The sequence below is a fragment of the Lissotriton helveticus genome, chromosome 12 (genome assembly GCF_964261635.1).
Source record: "Lissotriton helveticus chromosome 12, aLisHel1.1, whole genome shotgun sequence".
In the NCBI taxonomy this organism is placed as follows: domain Eukaryota; kingdom Metazoa; phylum Chordata; class Amphibia; order Caudata; family Salamandridae; genus Lissotriton; species Lissotriton helveticus.
Window position 1 is genome coordinate 702,286,416 of NC_136073.1, and position 13,197 is coordinate 702,299,612.

Genomic DNA, 13,197 nt, shown 5'->3' on the forward strand with positions numbered 1-13,197 from the left:
GCGGAAGTGCAAAAAGGAGTTCGCAGTTCATTATTCTCAATTACCACGAGCTTTAGGAATAGTAAAATCTGAGGTTATAACAACGACGTGCACCTAAACCTTTACTAAAGCACTCAAAGCGTGTATGTGTCCAGGTACACAACTAGACAATAAGGTAAACCTGCTTCAACAACACACTGCAACATTTGGAAAGCATCTAAAAAAAACTATACAGAAATACTATTAAAACGAATGTTGCTGAAAAGTTTTTTGTCAATAGGTTCCTAAATTTCACCATATGTATTTATGAGATGGGAAATACTACAGTGCATTCAGGCTACTAGTACCTTCTGAGAGATTTACCTACTCAGGATCAGTAAGCAGGCACACCACGCGGAGAATGACAGACAACATGTATATCACCCACTTTCCAAGTTTTTATCCTACTGAAAAAGTGGTGTTGGGTGTGAACCTTCTAGATATTACTTATCCAAGTCCTACATAGTCATGCACAGTGTCATCAAAGGGAATCAATGGTCTCCTTTGTGTATACATCCACTATAGTTATTGCCATATGTATCTTGTAGTATTCCATGAGGGGCCAGGCAACTAAGATGGAGGTCATTTTCAAGGACCCCCACAGAAAGGCAAAGATTAGTGCTGATCAGACCTCCATGATAAAGCAGTAAGGGGTGCATTAACTTCTCACCCCTATTCACTGAAGGTATGAAAACATAAGAAGATTCAGACGGCCATCTTCAAGGTGCAAATCTGGGTCCTGAATCTCCTGCCCTCACATGCATCAAAATACATGTAAATACGTATATATTTGCAGGCCCAGGAGAAAAGGTGAACCATGTTGTACGGCTCTTCTAAAACTGCCCTACATCATGGTACCTCAGAGAGAAGGTATTTCCAAGTAGCTTTGGGTCAACTCAGAATGACTGTTAAAAATCACAGACATTCTTTGAGTTAGGTTATGTACCACAGTCATTTTTATTACCTTACAATAGAATTGATCAACTCACCTGCTTTCCATTTGTGAGACATGAGTGGGTTGTGGTACTCTGGACCAGAGGAAAAGCACCATAAATCATGGATATGGCACCTTAAGAGCCTGTGGAACTGGTGCAACATTTATTTATGGGACATCAACATCAACAGTCTTTCCTCCTTTTTAGTATCTACCTTGCTTAGCAAAGCCCCAGTTCACTACATTCAAACAATGATGTCAGCACACACTGCAGCATGAGGAGTAAGTGGCTCTAAATTCCTACAGGTTTGAGGAGGGTGCCCTTGTCAAAACAAAATGGTTACTTTCCAGACTGGATTGCACTTTGATTCTCTTGTACACCACCTTGGAGTTCTAAAGGTTGGATTCACAGCCAACCCAGTCTGTTTAGTGACGTTAGGCGTTGTAAAGTACAAGGGGAATTTGTTAAGCCGGGAGGAATGGTCATGTAATTACAGAATCCATCTGGCAGGCAAACGGTAAACTGCCAAATGCTCTGTATATTATCCTCAATTGCCAATACTTCTCTGTCAGGTCAAAAGTTGAAATGGAGGCAGATGTGCTAAGTTTATCCTGAATCTAATATGTCCTGAGCTTAGGTTATGTCTTTCACCTGATTAACCAACAGATAAAGGAGCAGGGAAGAGTTGATCCATCTAATTCTGAACCAAGTCAGTATGGGTGATCAAAACATTGTGAATTATTTACAATCACGACCAGTTCGACATCCCCTGCTTTAACTAAGGTTGGATGTTGGACAGCATGGGGATGGTCAGATACGGGTGGGAACAAAGCAGCACAGTTGCCATACCCCCCATCATGTTAGAATCTATTACAATCACAGTGAAACTGAATAACATTTTGCTAATGCAGCTGAAGATTCACCACTTCCCCTTCACCCATGGAGACTGTTCTTTTTGAGGAGAATGTCACACTTCCCGCAGTAGAGAGCTAGTTTCATTATTTAAACACACCTGGAATGACACCCCCTCCATCGATGGGTTGTCTTTGCTGCAAACAATCAAGGTAATGCCACCATGGTTCTGGAGAGGTTTAAGAATGTTTACACAAGAGTTTGTGGATTTCTAACTTGCCTGTATGGTGGTTGAATCCACCTTTGATCCTGGCAGCAGCAGGTTGCCCTGTCCTGCAGAGAAGGAAACTATATGGTCAAATCAGGTCTGCACATATCTGCTTGTTCTACGTATCCACAACAAACGTCAGTCATGAACTATTTCAAGGATTTGCAGTGATACAAATCTTAGGGAACAATAGGACCTTACTGTGTTGTGCTCCTCAGCCAGTTTATATGAATGGAGGTGCCCCCTCCCATGCTAAACTGAAAAGAGCTGAAAGAGGCTCTGCATTGAGGGAGTAGGTATACCAGTTACCATTCTTGCACTGATCTATGATGCTGGGAAAAGGGCCTGAGTATCCTGTTCAGTGTTCCACCAAAGCACTCACACTGATCAGTTTGGTTAAATGGTAAATGATACTGCTCATGCTTGGTCTGAGATTACTCCACAGAAGAAGCCACACTGTGAAAAGACAGTCATCACTGCATTAATCACAGCCTTAGTGCTGAAGCTTGTCAACGCACTTCACACCTTATGTAATATTGTATTATGACCTTGATGTAGTATTTACCACGTCTTATAGGTAAGTCTGTCCGAAGCATCAAGACTGGTAACAATGACAGACAAGTGAACCGTAGGAACCTTGAATTAACTGTGATCTTTATGGTCATCTGGCAAGCTTGCTGGCATCTGCAGTACACAACCATTTTCTTGGCCACTGTGAGACAAAATAATCTAGCCAAGACCTGAATGCAGGTTATTGTACCTTCCGGGGATACTGCTAGGGGACCTTATACTAAGCTACGGCAGGACTGGGAATCAAAACCGGCCCTGGCAAGCAGTTTGGCGGGCCTCCCGGGGGGGGGGGGGGGGGGCTAGTTGGAAGCACAACTCCTGTCTCACCGCTGCAGCTTTTGTTACAGTGGGCCGATGTTGCAGTTATACTGCAAAACTGGCCCCCGGTAACAACGGCCTCCCAGGGGTCCAAAACCAGCCCCAATCTGGCAGCCTACCGGGGAAATGCCCGGTGCCCACTACGACCAGAGTGGCCCTGTACTAGGCCAAGATCTTTTTAAAAGAGCTACCTTCAGGGAACTAGCAGCCACACCATGTTTCCACCTAGCTACTGGTTCATGTTAGAATAGTTAATCTCACCATAACACCCTACACAATTAGGTTCAGCCTGCTCTTTTGGGAGGTTCATTCAAAAGCACTGTGGCTTCGTCATTTCACCTAGTTGGGGTCTGTTTCTAACACAGCTGCGCGTTCATCCCCGCAATTGTAGAGCACCATTACTCTAACAACTGCAAGGCCAAAGGTCCTTATCGGAGTCTCCTTCCGCAATGGTTCGTTTGCAGTGTCATAAACTCATCGCTGCTGCTAACACTACTAACTCTCAAAGAGTCGTTTAATAATGGAACTATGGTTCAGGGAACCGAGGAATCCTGTCAAGGAGTGAGTCTGAGGGCTACGTAAAGCAGGGTATTTACTGCTCTGGTTCTGTGGTGAGCTTCCAAATTTAGTATGTATACATTGGTCAACAGATGTAGTCGAAGGTCCTGCTCCTTCTTTGGGTACACTTAGTAAGGTCTTAGGTCTGAGTTGGGTCATTCTTTGCCAGCGGACTAACTGTGCTCTGCCATTATGAGAAGCGATTTCTACATTTCCAGCTATTAATTCATTTGGGGAGACATATTTGTGGATTACAGCAATAGGGTCAAATGCTGTTGATTAGCCGCTTACTTGCCCCTTACTTGTATTGATACTAACCATTGCTCAGTCGTATCTCAGATTACTCACACCATCAATGTACAGCAACTGTCCGGCTACAAGTGACACCTTTTAAGCATCATAGTACTTCTGGAGTGGTCTGAGTGCTGTGTTTCGGTGGTTTCTTGCTCCCACTCCATACCTTGTTACAAGGTCACTATGCCCAAATGACTAGCTCCGCTCGCAGTCAAAATGTGAGTGTGGCAACAACATTTTGTAACTGCATTGCAAGGTTTGTTTTCCTTGAATTTCGTGCGTGTTTACGTTATCACCTTTTTTACTTTCCATAGTGATTCTGGGCTTTTGGGCACCCATCCCTTTGTTATTGCATCTTGTTATGCGTGCCATACTTTTTTTTTTTACATTACATCAAATGAAAGCCCACATGGATACAAGCTCAGACCAAGGCACTAGCTCCACGGAACTTGAGGGGGCCCCCCTGCAAACTACATGGAGAGGCCTCTCATCCAGACTCATCAGGAGCTGTCAGGCCAGGGTACTGTGCTGAAGGGGCAACGGCACCGCGGAAGCTGCGGGCCTATGTTATGCTACTGGCCCCAAGGCCATGAATCCTTGCACCGGTATCTCATCTTAGAACATCTCCTACAATGGTATAGATACTAGGCCTCAATGACTCCTTTTTTGCTGGGTGAAGCAATTCCATCTTTCACTCTGTTTATCTTGAGATGTTACCACAAAGGCTCTTAGACCCGCTGCACCCTGATTCCAGTTTAGAATGATTATCACCTGCTAATTTATAAACCATTGCTCTCTTGTTCAACACTCCTTGAACTTTTTGACCTCATAACTTTATAATATTGGTCTTATTCATTACAAAAATGTGGCTAAAGAGACATTAGGTCTTGGCATTGTGCTAGCAATTAACTCTAGTTCGAAATAATAAGTAGAAATGTAGGTATAATAAAGTTTTAATAAAACAATTAAAAAAAACGTTGACATGGATTCAAAAATTGAAGAACAAGGACAGGTGGGGTGCGGTGTGTCCTCTCCAAGTTCCACTATCTGCATTAATTCTGAGAGGGGACATGGCACCCTCTAGTACATCCTCTTCAATTTAACTTTTCTGCTGAAGCTTCACAACTTGATTCTTACTTCTCGGATAATATACTGCCGCCTTACCACACATTAGTTTGGCTCTTCGCTTGACTGGACAGCTCTTATTAGATGGCCATGGTTGTTCTCCTAGAGTGTGCCCTAATTCAGGACGTGGAGATCGGCTTCATGACGAACTACTATAATATCTACCTCCATACGCAGCCTTGGCACCATTTTCAACAACCAATTCTCTTTCCAGTTACACATGAACAATGTAGTGGCCACATGCTTAAAGTTTTCAGAAGGGTACTTACTCCCCTTCTCTGTAACTATAGGAACACCCTGATAAAGCCCATCTGTCTGCCTCACATCACATATTGGAATTCTCTCTTCTTCTTGGTCTATTAAAGTGTCTCCAATAGTAGCTCAATATCTTAATCCATCACCAACTCCTTGAATGTGAACTGTAATACACACAGTAAGAACACCAAAAAATAGACAAATTGACTACACCGATTTGTAGTGAATTCAGATCATCCCCTGAGTAGAAGAAAATATTAGCCAAGCTAAGCATGCTCTCCAAAGGCTGCCCATCAGTTCCTTTCAACCTTCAGTCACACTGCATCACAATCAGGGCAGACATGCTATGACGCTCAAGTGCAAACTTGCACCTTTACAAGGACTCTCTCAGATCAGTTCTAGATGTATTCTTGTTGTGTCACCTTTAAGCAAAGTATAGCTAGGAGGACCGGTGGTCTCAATATGAGGCACAGCCTGCTGGAACAGTATCATAGAAATAGGCTCTAGGGTGGTGCGACCGGTGTGACCGCACCGGGCGCTGTCTTCGGGTGGGGTGTCGTATTTGAAAGTATTATATGGTTTTAATAGTACCTGCTGCCATATTCCTGGCCTCCAGAGATTTACAGGCAACAAGATAAATGTCAAGATAACTCCGGTGATTAGTTTTCTTCTTAGAGAGAGATCGGAGGTTTGTCTACTGGAAGTTTTGACTTGTAGCACAGATGGTTAATATGCCTGCGGCAAAAAACGTGTACCATTCAGATCACAAAGCACATATAATACAAATTGGTCAGTGGGTTACTGTTTTTTTCCGGAGAGATCCTTTTGTGACTTGCAGTTTATAAATTATAATCCTACCATAGAACAGTGAGCTATTAACTGTCACCAAACAGCTGCATAGAAACTGAAAGGAATAGATTAGAGTGTTATGATTTTATCCAGTCTTTCATTATCCTAATGTTGAAAAAAGGGTTCATTTGGATAGAAATCAATTCTGATTATTAAAAAGAGCTCCCAACCACGGTGTTAATTTTCAAATTCAGAGTTTTGCTTCTCCAGACCAAGCACTATTAGACTATACTGTCTACCAGAATAGATGACGTGACACCTGTACCTTGTAGTCCTCTGCCTTGTGTAACATTTCCTATACACTAATGTACACACCTATGATTGATTGTCTCTGTGTAGTGTGTGTGATGTAAAGTACGCTGACACCCTACACTAGGGTGACCAGGCGTCATAGATTTGCCAGGACGGTCCCCATTTTTCACCAGCTGGCCGGGCAGATTTCGAGAAATTTAGCTCATGTCCCGATTTTTCGAGAGGGTCGACTAAAAACTGGGAGAGGCGTTTTTTTGTTTTACAAAGCGGGGATAGTTAGCAGTTGTTCCAAGAAAGCAACTTAATTTACAGGCAAGCTATTGGGTTTAAAAATTGCATCTTATGTATGTTCTTACTGTATGTTTTGTAATTCTCTGCTGAGGAGCGCTGTCATTCTGTGTGCTCGCTTGATGTAAAATTATAGTCCTTCTTTTATTTTTGTGGAATATCCCGGTTTTTGCTTTAAAATTCTGGTCACCCTACCTTACACTAGTATGAGTGGCAACGGCGCTATAAAATAAATTAAATGCACCTGAGAGAGAGTGGTTATGGAGGCCTGAGGGGCACTGTTAAAGGGTGGTAGTGAGGGAACCCATAACGGAGGTGGTTACTGGGGGCTCCAACAAACATTGTTGCACAGGGCGCCACCAGCACTAAAGCCGGCCCTGCTTTTGGCCTACATAGAGGTGATAAAAACCTAGTTCTCCGTCTCTTTGCATTAACTGGCCTGCACAGGCACGGGTCCTGACAGGAGGACCGCTCACATTACAAGAAAAAGTAGAACAAATAATGACATACAGCAAAAAAAGAAACAAAATTCCCTATATGTGTCTTGTGGACCTCAGTGGGACGGGGGCTCTGTGTGCCTACCGGATGTTACGGATGCCTTGACAGATCACAAACCTGTATCGTATAATTGAACCATCCACTGCCTAACACTCCGTGCCTACATTTCGGATCACTCCCTACCTGGGTGGGACAGTAGTCTGCCCTACAAGTCGGGGGCTGGCTCATGTATAGACTTCGCATGTTATCTGTTAGGGGATTGTTAGACAGCGCCCCGGAGGGTCGGCCGAATACTGGGGGAGAGGCCTCCGATGAGGGCCGTCTCCGGCGATCGTACAGACAAGTCACTTCCCTTCCCACAGATAGACACCACACAAGGATGAGATCAACACTCTTTATATAGGGTTCTTGCAGCAAGGTTATCAGCGGTACAGGGGATTCAGGACTCGGGGGTCCTCTCAATTCTAGTCTCTGTAGGGAGAGGGGGTAGCGGGACAGTCTCGGTACCGGATCGGTACGGGGGGTGGCAGGAGGGGAGCTCACAATCCTCGAGCTTCAGGAGTCTACAAGGTCGGGCCGCGGCAGCGCCAGCAGACCAAGATGATGGTTCACGTTGCAGGGGGCCGCGGCAGCGCCAGCAGGCCAAGATGAAGGTTTCACGAGGCAGAGGGCCGCGGCAGCGCCAGCAGGCCAAGATGAAGGTTTCACGAGGCAGAGGGCCGCGGCAGCGCCAGCAGGCCAAGATGAAGGTTTCACAGGCAGAGGGCCGTGGCAGCGCCAGCAGGCCAAGATGAAGGTTTCACAGGGCAGGGCTGTGGCAGCGCCAGCAGTCCGTCAAGGATGAGTTCTTCTCGGTGTCGCTCGACTCCAGGATACAACTGCCTTCCTGGTCTGGGGCTGCCCTAGTTATAGGTCTAGTCCCCTTTGATGTCCGGACCCTCGCGCCTGGGGGGTCGGGAGGTCCGGAGTCAGGGAGTCCCGACACCCAGCAGGGGGGTGGAGCCAGCCCCCAGGGAGGCCGGGGGTGATCGACACCTGGCGGAGGAGAACCGTTGACGCCTCCTTCTCCCATCGACCTGCCAAGTGGTCTCTTTACCTCCTGTGTGGAGGTTGGTGCCTCGATGTCAGGGCCTGGCCAGGCCCAGGGTTGGGGTCGAGTCGAGGCCACGTGGCCTCGTGCTGTAGTGCCCAAAGATGGCTGCCGGGCCGGGGCCATGGTGCTGACGGGGACCAGGGCCAGCCGGTACGGGAGGGTTCAGGAGCTGGAGTCCCATTGTGGACGGGTTGTGTGTTACCTCGGGGGGTTGCCGGGGTGGCTCTTGCTGGTGATTCAGGGAGAGCCGGGGTCCGGGGCCCTGTTGTGCGGGTGGGGAACGGCTCGGCTACGAGGCCTGTCCAACATGCGTCCCCCCCAGCTGAAGGCAGGGAGAGTCAGCCATCCCCTTGGGGACTCTCCTCGTCGAGGCGGAAAAAGCGTGACAGGCCGTCTGCGTTGGCGTGGTCCTGGCCTGGACGATGTTCCACAGTGAAGTCCATCCCCTGTAGGGAGATGGACCAGCGCAACAGTTTCGGGTTTTCCCCCCGCATCTGCATCAGCCATTGCAGGGGTCGGTGGTCTGTCTGCACCCGGAAGGGGGTGCCGAAGAGGTAGGGCCGGAGCTTCTTGAGGGCCCATACTACGGCGAAGGCCTCCCTCTCGATGGTGCTCCAGCGCCGTTCCCGGGCCAGCAGGCGTCGGCTGATGAATGCCACTGGCTGATCGACTCCCTCGGTGTTGAGTTGGGAGAGGACGGCCCCCACGCCACGATCGGAGGCGTCCGTCTGTACGATGAATTCCCGGCCGTAGTCGGGAGCTTGGAGCACGGGGGCAGTGCACATGGCGGCCTTCAGCTTCTCGAAGGCCGATTGGCAGTCCGGAGTCCAGTTGACTGTTTTGGGGTTCTTCTTGGCTGTGAGCTCCGTGAGGGGCCCCACGATGCTGCCATAGTCCTTCACAAACCGCCGGTAGTACCCGGTGAGTCCCAGGAAGGCCTGGACCTCGGTTTGGGTCGTAGGGGGTTGCCAGGCCTGGATGGCCGCGATCTTGGGCTGGAGGGGGGCCACCAGACCGCTTCCCACTTGGTGTCCTAGGTAGGTCACGGACCCTTGGCCAACCTGACATTTGCTGGCCTTGAGGGTGAGCCCGGCCTGCTGGAGGGCGTGTAGAACTTCCCGCAGGTGGCGGAGGTGGTCGGTCCAGTGGTGACTGTACACAGCGATGTCGTCCAGGTAGGCGGCGCTGAATTCTTCGAGGCCCGCCAGTACCTGGTTCACGAGTCGTTGAAAGGTTGCCGGAGCGTTTTTCATGCCAAATGGCATCACCTTGAAGTGGTAGTGACCGTCCGGGGTAGAGAAGGCGGATCGTTCTTGGGCCCTGGGGGTGAGGCCGATTTGCCAGTAGCCCGCTGTTAAATCGAAGATGCTCAGGTAGCGGGCGGCCCCCATACGGTCAATTAGCTCATCTGCCCGGGGGATGGGGTGAGCGTCGGTCCGGGTCACGGCATTCAGTCCCCGGTAGTCTACACAGAACCGGAGCTCAGGGGCAACGCCCGGGGCTGCGGCCTTGGGGACCAGGACGACTGGGCTGGCCCAGGGGCTGTCAGAAGGTTCGATCACTCCCAGTGCCAGCATCTTGGACACCTCGGTCTGGATGCAGGTGCGCACCCGATCTGGCACGCGGTACGCCCTGTGGCGAATAGGGGGGCTGTCCTCGGTGTCCACATCGTGAAGGCACCAGGGGGTGACCCCAGGGGTGAGAGAGAACAAGGATGCGAATCGTGTCAGGAGAGCTTGACAGTTTTGGCGTTGCTCCGGGGACAAGGCCTCGGAGAGTCTGACCCCTTCCACGGAGCCATCCTGCTCGAGGGTCCCCAGCAGGTCTGGAAGGGGCTCGGAGTCTTCTTCCGTCCCATTATCGGTAGCCATCAGGAGGCTGAGCTCTGAGTGTACAAAATGGGACTTGAGTCTGTTGGCGTGGAGGACCCGTAGGGGGTTCCGGGAAGTTTCCATGTCGATCAAGTAGGTGACGGGCCCCTTGCGTTCGATCACCTTGAAGGGCCCGGACCATTTGTCCTGTAGGGCACAGGGTTCAACCGGGGACATCACCCAGACCTGCTGTCCCGGCTCGAACTCGAGGGAGGAGGCGTGCTGATCATACCATTTCTTCATGTCTTCCTGACTGGCTTCAAGGTTGACCTTGGCGATCTCCCTGAATCGCCGGGTTTGGTTGCGAAGGGCCAAGAGATATTTGTATACATCCGGGGGAGTTTTCTGGGGGGACCTCTCCCAACCTTCTTTGACTAGGCTGAGGGGACCCCGGACGGGGTGCCCGTACAGGAGTTCAAACGGGCTGAAGCCTAAGGATTTTTGAGGGACCTCTCGGTAGGCGAACAGGAGGCACGGGAGTAGCACGTCCCACTGGCGCCGGAGGGGCTCTTCTAGGCCCATGATCATTCCCTTGAGAGTGCGGTTAAACCGCTCGACCAATCCATTTCCTTGCGGGTGATAGGGGGTCGTGAATTTTTAGGTGACCCCGCACTGTTGCCAGAGAGACTTCATGTATTTCGAGATGAAGTTCGTGCCCCTGTCGCTGACGACCTCCCGGGGAAAGCCCACCCGGGAGAAGATCCCCATCAGGGCTCGGCCTACCACAGGCGCCGTCACGGTTCGAAGAGGGATGGCCTCGGGATAGCGGGTGGCGTGGTCCACCAGGACCAGGATGAACCGGTGTCCTTGGGCTGTTCGGGGGTCCAGGGGCCCCACCATGTCTATCCCCACCCGCTCGAACGGGGTGGTGACGACGGGAAAAGGCTGCAAGGGTGCTTTGGTTTTTCGGCCGCTTTTCCCGCTGGCCTGGCAGGTGGGGCAGGCCTTGCAGTGGTTGGTGACATCCTTTCGCATCCGGGGCCAGTAAAAGTGGGTCACCAGGCGGTCGTACGTTTTGTCCTGTCCCAGGTGTCCGGCAAAGGGGTACATCGTGGGCTAAGTTCAAGAGGAAATCTCTGAAGCGGAGGGGCACCACCAGCACCCGACTGGCCCCCAGTTCCGCAATCCTTTGCTCACTGTAGAGCAGGTCGTTGTCCCAGTAGATCCAGTGGGCCCCCGAGGTGTCCCCTGCGCTCTGGGCCAGGGCTTGCTGCCGGAGTCCCTCGAGGGAGGGACAGGCTCTTTGTTCTTGTCGGAATTGTTCCTGGGTGGGACCCCCCTCCTGACGCCACTGGGCCAGGTCGGGGAGGTCCTGGAGCCGACCGGGTTCTTCCTCGGTTTGGGCCGGGGAGCTCGCTTCTGGGGGGGGGGGCCTCCTCTGGGACAATCGCGGGAGGAGGCTCCGGCCACTCGGGTTCCTCTGGACGGGGGACGGCACGGGCGGTCATGAACCGGGTCGTGGCACCGACCCATTCGGGGAGGCCCAGCATCCCCAGGTGCTCTCTCCGTTCGACTGCTGCCCAGGGAGAACTTTCGAGATCGTTCCCCAGGAGGCAATCCACGGGGGCATCATCGCGGACAGTCACTTTCAGCATCCCTGATACTCCTCCCCATTCGAAGGGGACGTAGGCCATTCGACATAGACTTTCTGAGTTGTCGGCCGACCGGACAGGGCAAAGAATGTTCGGCAAAATCTGGTCCGGGGCCACCAGGTGACAGCGGACCGCGGTCACACTGGCCCCGGTGTCGCGGAGGGCTTCAGCCCGGCGGCCATTAATGTTGACCCACTGGCTGTACTTCTGCGTGTTGGCGGGAAGGGGGGCCCGAGGGATCAGGTCTCGTTCCCCTAGGCAAACCAGGGACATGGCGGCCGGTTCCCACTCAGGCTGGTCGGTTTCGTACTCTTCCTGGTCTTCTGGGGTTTGCTCTTTCCCCAGGGCTGCCGCAGCGACCTGGCGGGGTATAGTGTTCGGGTTCTTTGGGCAGTTGGGGTCATTGGCGTAGTGGCCGGGTCGCTGGCATCGGTGGCAAGTAATGTTGGCTCGGAAGCCTGGTCGCATCGGGGGGTTTCCCCTGCCGGCCGGGGGCGGGGGGTTGCTTGCGGGAGTCACCGGCCCGGTGTCCCGCCCCCGACCCTGGCCTCCTCCTCCACGGGGGCGATGGGGCCCTTGGGCAGTCCTGTTCGGTTCGCTGGGTCCGTTTCGGCCCACTCGGGTGCTTTCCCATCGGTCCGCTTCGGCGGCGAGTTGCCGAGGTTCCGTTAGTTTACTGTCCAGGAGGTGTTGCCTGAGTTCGATGAAGCAGTGGTTAGAAAGGTGCTCCCACACAATAAGGTCAAAGAGCTGCTCGTAGGTGGTCACGTTGCTGCCCTTGATCCACCCCTCGAAGGCCCGGCTAAAGAAGTTCACGTACTCCACCCAAGTTGTACCCGCGATCCGTTTGCAGTCGCGGAACCGCTGGCGGTACATCTCGGGTGTGAGTCCGTATCGAGTGAGGAGGGCGGCTTTCATGTGGTCGTAGGATGTCATCAGATGGTCCGGGAGTTGCAGCAGGGCGTCTCGCCCTTCGTTGACAAACCTCCCCCATAACCCGGCTCCCCAGTCGCTCCGGGGAATCCGGTGGGAGGTCATGGCTACCTCGTACGCTTTGAACCATTGCTGGATATCATCGTTCTTGTAGTACTCTCGGACGACATCCTTGGGTATGTGGACCTTGGGGTCTGTAGGGCCAGGAGTGTTCGTGCGCTCGGGGACCCCGAGCTCCTTGCTCTGCTTCCGAATCTCTAGTTCCTTGAGGTTGCGCTCATGTTCGTAGGCTAGCTTTTTCTCTTCTAGTTCTCTCTGCCTTTGTTTCTCTTCTCGCTCCTCTCGGAGCCGTAAGTGTTCCAACGTTATTTTTTGTTCCGCCAATTTGAGCTCTCCATCTAAGCGAAGTCGTGCCAGTTCCAATTCATGGAGCCTGCTTTTTTCCCGTTCCCGGACCTCTTCTGGGGAGAGACCCGATCTTCTTTCTTCCGTCGGTGTGGGGCTTGTTTCGGGTGTCTCGTGACTTCGTGTTTGGGGTACGGTCGTACCCGTCTCTGCCTAAGATTCCAGGGCTCGTTTGAAGTCCTCTTTCGTGCTCAGTCCTGTGGTTGAAATGCCTAATTCTATG

At 51.5% G+C, this 13,197-nt stretch overlaps 1 protein-coding gene across 6 annotated transcripts in view; it reads right to left on the bottom strand.

The window, feature by feature from the left end:
- LRRC71 (leucine rich repeat containing 71) overlaps nucleotides 1–13,197 on the bottom strand; it is a 566,767-nt gene that overhangs the window by 353,285 nt on the left and 200,285 nt on the right. The gene's annotated exons all lie outside the window — the stretch shown is intronic.